Source organism: Schistocerca piceifrons, chromosome 11 (assembly GCF_021461385.2).
Source record: "Schistocerca piceifrons isolate TAMUIC-IGC-003096 chromosome 11, iqSchPice1.1, whole genome shotgun sequence".
Lineage (NCBI taxonomy): Eukaryota > Metazoa > Arthropoda > Insecta > Orthoptera > Acrididae > Schistocerca > Schistocerca piceifrons.
The window spans coordinates 15,540,311-15,555,239 of record NC_060148.1 but is presented as its reverse complement, the minus strand read 5'-3'; the positions used below and the strand labels follow the sequence as shown (position 1 = coordinate 15,555,239).

Here is a 14,929-nt window from a genome sequence, read left to right as displayed (position 1 = left end):
ATATGTATTTTTTTTCAACTTCTCATGGTTGGGATTCACAGTCGGATAGTATTTCTTAAAAGACATCATAGTCGCCGTTGACAGTATGAAATATTTATAATTACGATTTGCAATATCGGCCGTAGGGCCACTTTCAAGCAACACTGCAAAAGTTACAGTCTGTCAGAATAGAACACTATGTGATGCAGCCTTTTGACTGCTAGAGTCCCACAATACCCGATGAGTACGACACTTATTACGTCGTAAAATGTTGTTAAATATGTGCTGTATCGTCAATGTTAGGACAACGGCCTTGTCGCAGTGGATACACCGGTTCCCGTCAGATCACCGAAGTTAAGCGCTGTCGGGCGTGGTCGGCACCTGGATGGGTGACCGTCCTGGCCGCCATGCGCTGTTGCCATTTTTCGGGGTGCTCTCAGCCTCGTGATGACAATTGAGGAGCTACTCGACCGAATAGCAGTGGCTTCGATCAATAATACCATCATAACGACCGGGAGAGCGGTGTGCTGACCCCACGTCCCTCCTATCCGCATCCTCCACGGAGGATGACACGGCGGTCGGATGGTACCGGTAGGCCACTCGTGGTCTGAAGACGGAGTATTATATTGTCAATGTTACCATCATTCTAATTACCGATAGATAGATAGATAGATAGATATTGACAATACAGCAGATATTTAACAACATTTTACGATGTATATTGTGAGACTCTCGCAGTCAAAAGGCTGCATCACATAGTGTTCTATTCTGACAGAATGTACCTTTTTGCAGCTTAGCAGCACAGTTAGACCGCAATAGACCGGTGATGCTGTATTGTAACATATAACAAAAAAAAAAAAAAAAAAAAAAAAAAATTTTTGCAGTGTTACTTGTAAAATTGCAATCGTAATTATAAATATTTCATACAGTCAACGGCGACAATAATGTCTTTTAAGAAATATGCGCTTTCCTTACTGACAACCATGATCATTTTCTTTGGGCCATTGTCCCACTTCAATGCGGGGTCGGCCTTGTAACACTCGATGTTGCGATGTTAGTGTGAGAGGGTTGCCGGATGCCCTTTCGCGCCGCTGCAGAAGTTCGTAGCATTTTTCCATAATTCTAATAAACACATCAGATACACATAACAAAGATTTTAGTCATCAATAATATATTCTCCTTAACGATCTACAACAGCCTGCCATTGGTGGGGTAAATTTTCGATTCCGCGACTGTAAAAATCCCGTGGTTCCGAGGTGAAGAAGTCTTCAAGCCCTGTATGAGGTACATTTTCACTCGGATAGGAACTTCCTTGCTTTTCGATAGAGACGGAAACAGGTGAAAATCTGTGGGCGTAAAAAGAAGTGAATATGGTAGGTGCGGCATGGCGTCCCAACCCAACTCCTGTACTAGGGGCGTTTGAAAAGTCCGTGCAAAGTCCGAGAGATGGCACCACCGGCGCGTATCGAGGTCAAGTTTAGTTAGTGGCATCTTTGAAAAGAACGCACACCAAGCTTCAGCCATATTGGTCTATTTATTTGTGATTGGCATTCGTGTGGCTCAAGGAAGTCGAGTGATTGTCAAAAAATGGACGAAGAAGAAATTCGTGTGGTGATTAAACATTACTTTATGAAAGGCAAAACGCCTCAGGAGACTAAAGAGAAGCTTGATAAACTTTACGGTGATTGCACCTTCGATTAGAACAGATTATAAGTGGTTTCAAAATTTTCGGTGAGGCCATATGAGCACAAGTGATGCTGAACATTCTGGACGCCCTGTGGAGGTTACGACTCGAGAAGTCAGTGATAAAATTCGTGATATAATGATGGAAGACAGAACAGGTAAGGTGTGTGAGATTGCTAGCGCTGTGGGCATCTCGAATAAACGGGTACAGAATATTTTGCATAAACATTTGGACATGAGAAAGCCATCCGCAAGATGGGTTCCGCGATTGCTCACGCTTGACCAAAAACGGAATCGTGTGAGGTGTTGCAAGGATGGTTTGCAGCTGTTCAGGAAGAATTCTCAGGACTTTAAGCGTCGTTTCCTCATTGTGGATGAAACATGCATACACTGCTATACTCCTGAGACCAAACAACAGTCTAAACAATGTGTTACGAGAATCTGCACCAAAAAAGACGAAGACCATTGCTTCGGCCGGAAAGTTTTGACGACTGTCTTTTGGGGTTCGGAATGGATAACCCTCATCGACTATCTGGAAAAGGGTAAAACTATTACAGGTGCATATTATTCATCGGTATTGGACCGTTTGAAAACCGAGCTGCAAGAAAAACGCCGGCGATTGGACCGCAAAAAAAGTCCTTTTCCATCACGACAATGTACCATCACACACCTCAGCTGTTGTGGTCGCAAAATTATTGGAAATAGAATTCCAACTCCTTTCACATCCCCCCTATTCTCCAGACTCGGACTAGTATTTGTTCCCCAATTTGAAGAAATGGCTGGCGGGACAAAGATTTTATTCCAACGAGGAGGTGATTGCAGTAACTAATAGCTATCTTTGCAGTCTTGAACAATTCCTATTATTCGGAAGGGATCACCCATTGGACGAAGTGTGTAAGTCTAAAAGGAGACTATGTCGAAAAATAAAAAAGGTTTACCCCAAACACGTAAGTAGTTTTTATTTCTGCACAGACTTTTCAAGTGCCCCTCGTACAGTGTTTTTTTTTTGTTAGTTTACCAGAATGCGGGCGGGCGTTATCGTGTTGGAACATCACTACACGTATCCTTCCTGGTCGCTGTTCGGGGATTGCATCTGCAAGACGTCTCAGTTGTTCACAATAGATGTCAGCACTGACGTTTACAACTCGGGGAAGCAATTCTTAGTACAGCGCACCGTTGCTGGTCCACCAGATGCGTAACGTTACCTTTTGTGGATGCGCGCAGATTTTTGTACGGGTGGCAGATGCTCCGTTTGGGCTTTCTTTTGCTGTTGTTATCAGAAAGACACCATTCCTTGTTACCAGTAACGATACGGGACAGAAATGGCCGATGTTGTTCATGAGCCAACTGATGAGGTGCAAGTAGATATGCACGTACCGCCGCCCTCTGATGCTTTTGATTTCGGCTTAGAGCGTGCGCTATCGCTACATCCGAATCTTGAACCTTCCCTACTGCGTGCAAATGTCGTATGATGGTGGAATGATCACAGTTCATCACATTGCCAGTTCTGAAGTACAGCGACGCTGATAACATCGGGTTCTAACGATCTTTGTCAAACCCTGAAGGTCTTCCAGGGCGTGGAGGGCCACTAGTGTCAAAACGATAGTCCTTACAACGAGAGAACCATTTTCTTGCCGTGCTCTGCCCAATGGCAGCATCCCTATACACGGCGCAGATGTTTCTGGCTGGCTCCGCTGCCATCATCGCTCTACTGAACAGAAGCGGAATAATGTGTCGGAAATGGTTCCGATTTCTCCACTCGGCACTCCCATTTTCTGGCGTCCACAGCTCCACTGACCAGTCTCCAAATGACAAAACGACACCATGTAGACTCAAATAACAGCAGTGAACTACAGATAAAAATGACAATCGGTAAGTACCAACGTGCAAAACAAAAACGTTACGAACATAACACACCACCTTTCATAGATAACCTCACTATTTTGCTATGTTAGCGCTTTCCACACTTCCTTCTTGGCAGTCAGAGGCGTTTCTGAACTTAGAGCAGGGTGTTCAAACTTCCTGGCTTGTAGGCCGCGGTCGACGTTTGGTCTCTGACTGCGGGAGACAATGTCCGAGGTAAAGCGGTGAACTGCAAAGACAGCTCAAGGAAGCGCTGTTGTATACGCATCGCGTGGCGTCGGCTGTGAGCCTCTCTCTGGTAATGTCAACATTCTCGACTGAAAGTAATCGATCTTCACGCTTCCGGGTACATGCGCGCATAATAATGCGAGGGGCCGGTGTGGCCGTGCGGTTCTAGGCGCTTCAGTTTGGAACCGCGTGATCGCTACGGTCGCAGGTTCGAATCCTGCCTCGGACATGGATGTGTGTGATGTCCTTAGGTTAGTTAGGTTTAAGTAGGGGACTCATGACCTCAGATGTTAAGTCCCATAGTGCTCAGAGCCATTTGAACCAGCCAATAATGCGAGGTTTCAGATATGAGGCTCGTCTCGCAGAATTTTATTTCATGATTACCTCCTTGGTAAACAAGTTCTGCTACGGCCGATTTATACGGGTAACCCAGGCGGCAATTGCTCTTACGTTGAATGAGACGGCTGTCAACACTTTTCTTTGTGCTACGGATACACATCTGTCCACAGCAACAAGGAATTTTATATAAACCCCCCTCCCCCCCCCCCCCCCCGGTGTAGCCCAAGAATGTCGTGCTTCTTTTGTCTTTTGCCAATCTTACATATTCTTTTATTTTATTGTTGCGTCTGAAAATTGATTCCACCCTACACTTGCTTAACAGTTTCCCATTGCCATTTATTTATTTACACGTCAAGTTCCGTAGGACCAAAATGAGGAGCAAATCTCCAAGGTCATCAAACGTGTCAGTACATGAAATTACAACATAAATGTAATAACAGATAGAAATACAACGTTTATGAACCCCCAAAAAAGTCAGTCCATAAGTTTAAGTAAACGCAATCAACAGTACAACACAAGAATCAGTGTAATTTTTCAAGCAACTCCTCGACATAGTAGAAGGAATGACCCATGAGGAAACTCTTCAGTTTCGATTTGAAAGCGCGTGGATTAAGATTTTTGAATTGAAAATGGATGCAGCAGAATACTGCACACCTTTCTGCACAAGAGTTAAGGAAGGCCGATCCAAATGTGGGTTGGATTTCTGCCGAGTATTAACTGAGTGAAAGGGACTTATTCTTGGAAATACGCTGATATTGTCAACAAGAAACGACAGTAAGGAGTATATACATTGAGAGGCCAGTGTCAAAATAGCCACACTCGTGAACAGAGGTCGACAAGAGGTTCGTGAAGTTACACCACTTATTGCCCGAACCGCCCGTTTCTGAGTCAAAAATATCCTTTTAGAATGGGAAATGTAATACCATACGACATAAGTGAATGAAAATAAGCAAAGTAGACTAATTGCCATGTCGAACGATCACTCACTTCAGATACCGTTTAGATAGTAAAAATGGCAGCATTAAGTCTTTGAACAAGATCCTGAACGTGGGCTCTCCAAGACAGTCTACTATGTATCTGAACACATAGAAATTTGAACTGTTCAATTTCCCGAATCATACGCCCATTCTGTGAAATTAAACCGTCAGGTTTTGTTGAATTGTGTGTTGGAAACTGTAAAAACTGAGTCTTACTGTGATGAACGTTTGTTTATTTTCTACAGCAAATGAACTTAGGTCATGAGCTGCACTATTTGAAACCGAGGCAATGTTGCACACAACATCTTTATTACCAAGCTAGTGTCATCAGCAAACACAAATATTTTAGAGTGGCTCTGAGCACTATGGGACTTAACATCTATGGTCATCAGTCCCCTAGAACTTAGAACTACTTAAACCTAACTAACCTAAGGACAACACACAACACCCAGCCATCACGAGGCAGAGAAAATCCTATTTTAGAGTACCCGTAATACTAGAGGACATATCATATATAAATAAGGAACAGGAGCGGCCCCAACACTGATCCCTGGGGCACCCCCCACTTGGCAGCACCCCACTCAGATCCCACATCATAGCCATTCTCAACACTGTGAATTATGACATTTTGCTGCCTGTTGCTAAAATAACTGGTGCACCAATTGTGAGCTATTCCCCCTATTCCGTAATGGGCCAACTTCTGGAGCAATATTTTGTGATCAACACAATCAGACGCCTCAGTGAAATCAAAAAAATATGCCTAGCGTTCTAAACCTTCTATTTAACCCATCCAGTACCTCACAGAGAAAGGAGAATATAGCATCTGCTTCTAAAGCAGTACATTTGATAGCAAATCGTGTCATGTAAAATGATCAATTATCTGTACATAAACCTTTTCAATAACTTTAGCGTCGGCAGCTCGTGGTCTCGCGGTAGCGTTCTCGCTTCCTGAGCCTGGGGTCCCGGGTTCGATTCCCGGCGGGGTCAGGGATTTTCTCTGCCTTGTGATGACTGGGTGTCGTGTGTTGTCCTTAGGCTAGTTAGGTTTAAGTAGTTCTAAGTTCTAGGGGACTGATGACCATAGATGTTAAGTCCCATAGTGCTCAGAGCCATTTGAACCATTTTTGAATAACTTTAGCAAACAGTGATGGCATAGAAATAGGTCTAAAATTGTCTCTTGTTTTTTATAAAGTGGCTTTACTGCTGAGTACTTTAATCGTTCAGGAAACTGATTATTCTTTTTGAAGGAAAAATTTCGAATGTGGCTAAATACAGTGCTAACAGGTCCAGCACAGTACTTTGCTAGGCACGCTATCATAACCATGAGAGTCTTTAGTCATCATTGATTTAATTATTGACTCAGCTTACTAATGAAGGGAGAAAAACCTTGCCGTTGGACGGCTGTTGTTCGTCTCCGCCTAGACCGAAGTGCTCGATCTGTCTCCTTGCTAGAATAGCCATTCTTCATGAATCTGGACCGTAGATGTTCAGTCTCATCTGTTAAATACACAGGTTCACAAATTTTGTACGCCCAGTCCACCAGGGTTTTTATTACGCCTCTTTTTTTGTACAGGGTGGTGGTTTGAATCTTTATGCAGATAACGATCAGTATATGAGGCCTTTCTATACACCTTATGGCCCAACGTTCGTTTAATTATAGACGCATCCAGAAAATTCAGTTGCCCATTACTCACCGTCTCCATAGTAAATTGGATCTTCGGATTAATGCTGTTTGGATGTGTCAGGTAGGCATCAAGGTCCTCTGCTCCGTGTGTGCTTACTATGAAAGTGTCATCGATACAGCGATACCATCTGGTCGGTCTCTTACTGGCAGTCTGCAGTTGTTCAAACGTCTCCATAAACAAGCTACCCACCGCAGGAGTGAGAGGACTGCCCATAGCCACCCCCCGTCAATCTGTTCATAAACGTCACTGTTGTATTGAAAGTAAGTTGTGGTGAGGCCGTGAGCTTCGTTTTACACCTGACCTTGACTTCACGACTGTCGCAACGTCCTCAGCCTATACGAGCGGTCCAGCACGGGGAACAACAGCAGGTTCCCACGGTGGGCCGGCAGGAGGAGTTAACAGAGCCTCTATGCGGGCGACTGCCCTGTGTCACACGAGACGATATGGCGCGACCTCTTTCTTCTTTTTTACCCGCTCAGTCATCCTCGGACCAGCTTCCTTAGCGCACTTTTTTTTACCCCTGTTGTTCTCGAAGTGTCTCCGTTCTTTTTTTCCCTCAAGGTATTTCCCCTTCTCTCCAGAGACCCTCCTGCTACGCTGGGCCGGTAGTCGATACGTATCACAGTCTCGTGTGTCACATAACAGGCCTCTCACACGCCACACACCACTTCATTTCCCCGCGCTGGCCGGCCACAGGGTGCCCCGAAAGTTCTGCGCCCACTGTACTTCTACGCAACACACACACACACAGAGCTTAATTGTGTGGCGTGTTTTTGTCAACCGGCTGCTGCAAAAGTAGAGCTCAAAGGCGCTTCGTAACTGAGTTACAGTCGTTTAATTCCTCTCTTGTGTTCGTGTTCTGTAGTTTTGACTTGGACGCGTATAACCATAGTTGTTTTTTGCGCCGTAAAGCAAAACAAAACAAATGAACGTTCACATGCTGCGACTCTGCTCGTTTGCCCGCTTTGATATGTTCTTAGCCGGCCGCTGTGACCGAGCGGTTCTAGGCTCTTCAGTCCGGAACCACACGGCTGCTACGGTCGCAGGTTCGAATCCTGCCTCGGGCATGGATGTGTGTGATGTCCTTAGGTTCGTTAGGTTTAAGTAGTTCTAAGTTCTAGGGGACTGATGACCTCAGAAGTTAAGTCCCATAGTGCTCAGAGCCATATGACCATTTTTTTTTTTTTTTGTAAATACTTAACAAAGATACGTCTAGGAAGCTGCCGCCACCACACACACACTTAGCCATGCCGTCAAAAGCTCGTGGTGTAGTAGCTAGCGTTGGTGCCTCTCGATCACGGGGTACCGGGTTCGAGTCCTGGCCAGATTGGGTATTTTCTTTGCCTGGCGGCTCCGTGTTTGTGTCGTCCTCATCATTTTATCATCATTATTCGTGACAGTGGCTAGATTGGCCTGTGAAAAAATTGGTCGGTGTAAAAATTGGGACTTTGTACGGGCGTTGATGACCATGCAGTTGAGCTCCCCACAGACCGATCATCATCAAAAATGTGTGTGTGTGAAATCTTACGGGACTCAACTGCTAAGGTCATCAGTCCCTAAGCTTACACACTACTTAACCTAAATTATCCTAAGGACAAACACACACACACACACCCATGCCCGAGGGAGGACTCGAACCTCGTCCGGGACCAGCCACTCAGTCGAGGACTGCAGCGCCTTTGACCGCTCCGCTAACCCCGCGCGGCCCAATCATCACCATCATCTTCATCATCATCTTCATCATCATCACTTATCCACGTCACCCACTCACCCACCCACTCACACAGACGCATACACACACACACACATACACACACACACACACACTCACACACACAATTTAATTGAATTTGAAGCCATTTTGACTATTTTTCGACCGTGACTGTCTCAAGAGATATGTAAAGCATTTTTTTTTTTTTTAGTTACCGCTACCAGTCACAACTTTGTCAGCTATTGTATTACTTATTTACTTAGCGACATGTTTCGAGGGTTAAAGCTCATCTTCAGGCTAAATGGCATTGCAAAAACTACTTTACAATAAGGTCATACTGATGTTACGTAAGTCCTTTCGTAAATGCTTTACGCCAGAACAACACAGATGACCACAGCATTTACGAAAAGACTGTATTGTAAAGTAGTTTTTGTAATGCCATTTAGCCTGAAGATGAGTTTTAACCCTCGAAACATGTCGCTAAGTAAGTAAGTAATACGACAGTTGACAAAGTTTGGCCGGCGGGAGTGGCCGAGCGGTTCTAGGCGCTACAGTCTGGAACCGCGCGACCATTACGGTCGCAGGTTCGAATCCTACCTCGGGCATGGATGTGTGTGATGTCCTTAGGTTAGTTAGGTTTAAGCAGTTCTAAGTTCTAGGGGACTGATGACCTCAGAAGTTAAGTCCTATGGTGCTCAGAGCCATTTGAACCATTTTGACAAAGTTTGTGACTGCTAGTGATAATGTAAAAAAAAAAAAACTTGGTACAAGTTAATTCAAAAAATGGTTCAAATGGCTCTGAGTACTATGCGACTTAACTTCTGACGTCATCAGTCGCCTAGAACTTAGAACTAATTAAACCTAACTAACCTAAGGACAAGACACACATCCATGCCCGAGGCAGGATTCGAACCTGCGACCTTAGCGGTCTCACAAGTTAATTGACTAGGTACAAATGGAAGGGGCGAGCACACATCAATGAAACAAGCAAAAAATCCTAGTACAGTTATGTCAGGAAACCAGTTGATTCTCCCATAAGACTCATGCACAGGTGCAGTCGTGCTGATGTTGCTACGATGTTATTGCCTACGGCTACGTTCTGGGGCGTTGTTTCCATATCGTGAAATGATGCGTATGTGGCACACTTTCGTGTGGCTACGTAGAACGGACCTTCGGCAACAGGCGTATCGGTCACGGCTTGGCAATAGCATAGCCTCCCAGGTGACCTGAAATCAACCCATTCAATTTTTTGTGCCGGGGTATTGAAAAGCGATGATGCTTGTATGCAGACTGGAACGACGAATGAAAATTTGTACCAAGACCGGGATTCGAACTGTGGTCTGCTCACTAGGCAGATGCGATAACCGCTACGCCACGCTGACACAGTGCCTTTGCTCAACGGCTTCCCTCCTCAGCTCAAATTCCCATCCACTCCTCCCCTAAACTCAGACAGCCAGGGTCAGGGCACCTGCTTATGTGAACAGGAGGCCCGGGTTGGAATCCCGGGCTTGGTACACATTTTCATTCGTCACTTCAGTCTGCATATATACATCACAGGTGACTCGCACTTGAATAGCTCTCCAGAACCGTATAGCTTCATTTGATTATTCGAGCACAGATGAACTCCAAGAAGGCATCGAAACGTATTCGCTGATGCTAAGCCTGTTTTAATATGTACGGGTACTGATGAATCACATCAATAGTGGCCATGTGCAAGAAAATGGCTCTGAGCACTATGTGACTTAACTTCTGAGGTCATCAGTCCCCTAGAACTTAGAACTACTTAAACTTAAGTAACCTAAGCACATCACACACATCCATGCCCGAGGCAGGATTCGAACCTGCGGCCGTAGCCGTGGCGCGGTTCCGGACTGTAGCTCCTAGAACCGCTCGGCCACTCCGGCCGGCTGGCCATGTGCAACACTTGTCGTAATGTGTTTGTCCTCAACTGCGTATTTGCAGGTAGGCTCCGCGAACATCTTCGTTTTCGTGGCCCAAGCGTTAAGGTGTGGGAAGACATTATTATGTTTCATCGGCGCGCTGACCCCCGACACGATTCATTCGCTGATCAATGTTATTGTCACACCGCACTGCTTCCCAAGGTGCGCCTTTTCATGGACACATTTGGTCCTGAATTCATTTTTATGGATGGCAATTCCCCCCCCCCCCCCTCTTCCCTCCCAATGGCCGTAAACTGTTTGACAGTCTTTTTGTTGTGCCTATCTGCGACTCGGCATCTCTGCTATGTGGTCAGTAGCAACTTTCCTTCTCATAATATTGTTACATTCCATCCTGGATTTTCCATTGTTTCATTCTTACATTAAATCGGGTGTAGAAAAATATCCGCTACCAGTCACAATAAAAGGTTGTTTATTTGTCACACGACCGGTTTCGGGCTTGCGGCGATCTTCAGGTGTTTATACATTCAATTACGTGTTTATACTGTTACGAGATCACCGTATAAATACAAAAAAAATTATTTGCTGGTGACTACAGAGATACAAGTGGGACAATTGTAAGTGTCAAGGCAGCATTCGACGAAAATACATCTGCACTTGCATAAAGATGAAGCACCATTATTACAGTTAAGCACATTTTTGTCGGAAAAAAAATTCAAATTGTGTATCAAAAAAACGTCGCAGTCTATAATACCTTTTTAAATTTCTTTATATGCAACACCCTTGCCTTTGCGGATGATATGGCATTGATAACTGATAACCGAACAGACGCAACAGTTATGCTTGATATGTTACACGAGATTGCTGACAAGACTGGGCTAAAAATATCCTACGAAAAAACCGAGTATATAGAACACAAACATAATACAGAAAAGTTTATGAAAACAAAGTATGGGAAAATTAAAAAGAGTTGATAGATTCAAATACCTGGGGGAGTGGATCCAAGCCAATGGACTGGATAACACAACAAATAAAGAAAGAATAAAAAAGTTGGAATTTGCATATCAATTAACACAAAACTACTACAATAAGAAATCAATATCCATACAAGCAAAGATTAAACATTATAATTCAGTTATTAGGACACAAGCAACATATGGATCAGAGTGCCTAACATTGAATAAGAAAGGCAAATTAAGAGAACTAGAAAAAAGAGAGAGAAAAATATTAAGAAAAATTCTAGGTCCTGAGAAAAACAAGGAAAATAGGTGGATTAAAAGGAGAAATGAAGACCTATACAAAAATACAAAAAAAAAAACACAGATACAATGAGGAAGAGACGGCTAAAATTTTATGGACATTTAAAAATTATGGAAGAAACACGGATTACAAAGAAAATTTTTAATTACGTTAGTAAGCTGAAAAACACTGTAGGATGGATAGAAGCAGTAAAGAAAGACGCCAACAAAGTAGGTGTTACAGAAGAAATAATACGTGACAGGAATAACTTTAGGCTACTTATAGAAAACGCAAACTATGAAGAAGATGCGCCAAAAGCTCGACCCAAGAGAGTGTGCACAGATGAGCAGAGACGAGCAGTTGGCGAGAAAATGAAGAAGTACTGGGAAGAACGAAAGAAAAAGAAACACCATGAGTCTTAAGTTGTATGCGGTCCATAGCTGGCCAAATTCATAATAAAAAAAAACACCCTTGCACTTCCTGTGGCTTAATTCTCTGACCATAACCTACAAGTTTCTGTATGAGCAACATCTTTACATCTGCTACATCTAAGTTCTTTGATCACAGCCCACACGGCCGGCCGGTGTGGCCGTGCGGTTCTAGGCGCTTCAGTCTGGAACCGCGTGACCGCTACGGTCGCAGGTTCGAATCCTGCCTCGGGCATGGATGTGTGTGATGTCCTTAGGTTAGTTAGGTTCAATTAGTTCTAAGTTCTAGGCGACTGATGACCTCAGAAGTTAAGCCGCATAGTGTTCAGAACCATTTGAACCATTTTTGAACAGCTCACATGTTTGTAAGCAAACATAGTGTATTTCACGAGTGCACGCCATAACAGCGGAATATGAATCTATAGTTGGTAAAACTGAAACATGCACGTGAAAATGACAATAAGTATGTAACGAAGTCCCGAAACTTTCGCCACAGCTTAACTGTAATAATGACGCTTCATCTTTTTGTAAGTACAGATATATTTTCGTCAAATGCTGCCTTGCCACTTACAGTTGTCCCACTTGTATCTGTGTAGTCACCAGCAACAGTATAAACACGTAAATGAATGTATAAACCGGTCGGGTGACAAATAAATAACCTATTATTGTGACTGGTAGCGGATATTTTTCTACACCCGATAAAGGAACAGCCACGGAGTTCGGCAGCATCCACTATGGATAAAATTCACTTACGTTAAATGTTATTCATTTTTGAGATGGAGTCGTTATTTCAAAAATAAAACGGCGCATACGGGGAAATGGCTTCCCTCAGTTAATCTGTGCCTGTTTCCGGCAGCTTAGCATCAGAACAGGCGAGTTAAGACTGGCGCGGCGAGAGCGACAACAGGTTGGTGACGTAGCAGAGGGAGGAGCGAGACTTGCGGGGCAGGGTGTGCGGCCCACCGCAAGGGGCAGTTGTGCTCCCAGCCTGGGTGCCTTGGCCCGGCGCGCCAGCCCTTTAAAGGACACTTTCACTGCCCTGCCGGCCGGCCGCCCTCTCGCACTTTGTGGTCGCTTTTCCCTCCCCCCCCCCCCCTCCTCATCCTTTGCACCCCCTTCCCTCTAGCCGTGTTGCTTCAGCCTAATCGCTTCCCCACGCCCGTCGGGTCCTCTCACCTCGCGAGCAGACAACGAACAGCTGATCGGCCGCCCATGCCACACGCAAGGTCACGCAGAGGTCGGCGGAGCTACCAGGAGGCGCATCACGCACGTACGCAACCGCCAGCTCACGCACCTGCTGCAGCCGAAACACCCGCTTTAGGTCTTAGCGCGTGACTACGATTAAAGGCACGTGACTCAGAAGGCAACATTACGGAGTTACCATGTTCGAGTTTCTTCACACACGGCGTTTTGTAAAAGGGCTTCAAAACTTACGAAATACTCGGCGGTTCTGGTACTGTAGCGGAGCCAGCACAGTAGTTCAGCGCGTCCGGTCAGAGCATTGACTGTCCTGTGTTAAAAAAAAAAAAAAGGGCTGAAAGGATCAATGGCGAAAGTGAACGGGTGTCATGTGACGTCAGCCCCGACCAAACGCAACGAACAATCGACATAAAAGTTTTTTGGGTATGGCCGGCCGCGGTAGCCGAGCGGTTCTAGGCGCTTCAGTCCGGAACCGCGTTGCTGCTGCGGTCGCAGGTTCGAATTCTGCCTCGGCCATGGATGTGTGTGATGTCCTTAGGTTAGTTAGGTTTAAGTAGTTCTAAGTTCTAGGCGACTGATGACCTCAGATGTTAAGTCCCATAATACTCACAAGGAAACCTCCCCATCGCACCCCCCTCAGATTTAGTTATAAGTTGGCACAGCGGATAGGCCTTGAAAAACTGAACACAGATCGATCGAGAAAACAGGAAGAAGTTGTGTGGAACTATGAAAAAAATAAGCAAAATATACAAACTGGGTCGTTCATGTGCAATATAGGCAATATTAAGGGCAGTGTTAGACGAGGAGCGCCGTGGTCCCGTGGTTGGCGTGAACAGCTGCGGAACTAGAGGTCTTTGGTTCAAATCTTCCCTCGACGAAAAATTTTAACGTTTTATTTTCAGTTTATGTGACAAACCGTTATGTTTTCATCACTTTTTTTTGGAGTGATTCTTACATCCACACGAAAACTTAAATCGGGCAAGGTAGAAGAATCTTTTTATTCATTCACCAAGTGTACAAGTTAGGTGGGTCGACAACATATTCCTGTCATGTGACGCACATGCCGTCACCAGTGTCGTATAGAATATATCAGACGTGTTTTCCTGTGGAGGAATCGGTTGACCTATGACCTTGCGATCAAATGTTTTCGGTTCCCATTGGAGAGGCACGTCCTTTCGTCAACTAATCGCACGGTTTTGCGGTGCTGTCGCAAAACACAGACACTAAACTTATTACAGTGAACAGAGACGTCAATGAACGAACGGACAGATCATAACTTTGCGAAAATAAAGAAAGCAAAATTTTCATCCGAGGGCAGATTCGAACAAAAGACCTCTCGTTCCGCAGCTGTTCACGCTAACCACGGGACCACGGCGCTCGTCGCCTTACATCGCCCTTAATATTGCCTATGTTAGGCATGGACGACCCAGTTTGTATATTTTGCTTATTTTTTCATAGTTCCACACAACTTCTTCCTGTTTTCTCGATTGATCTGTGTTCAGTTTTTCAAGGCCTATCCACTGTGCCAACTTATAACTAAATCTGAGGGGGGTGCGATGGGGGTGTTCCCTTGTTAGAGCCATTTTTTTTTTTTTTTGGTATGGTACCGCGTCAAACTACGAGCGTGACTCCAAAAGAAATACACACTATTTTTGTAAAAATACAGTTTTCACTCTGCACGTGTGAAAGTTTTACACTG

The 14,929-nt window shown here is 44.7% G+C and overlaps 1 pseudogene; it reads left to right on the top strand.

Moving 5' to 3' along the window:
* Positions 1 to 282: 282 nt before the first annotated feature.
* On the top strand, positions 283 to 400 carry LOC124720638 (annotated as a pseudogene).
* Positions 401 to 14,929: the final 14,529 nt, after the last annotated feature.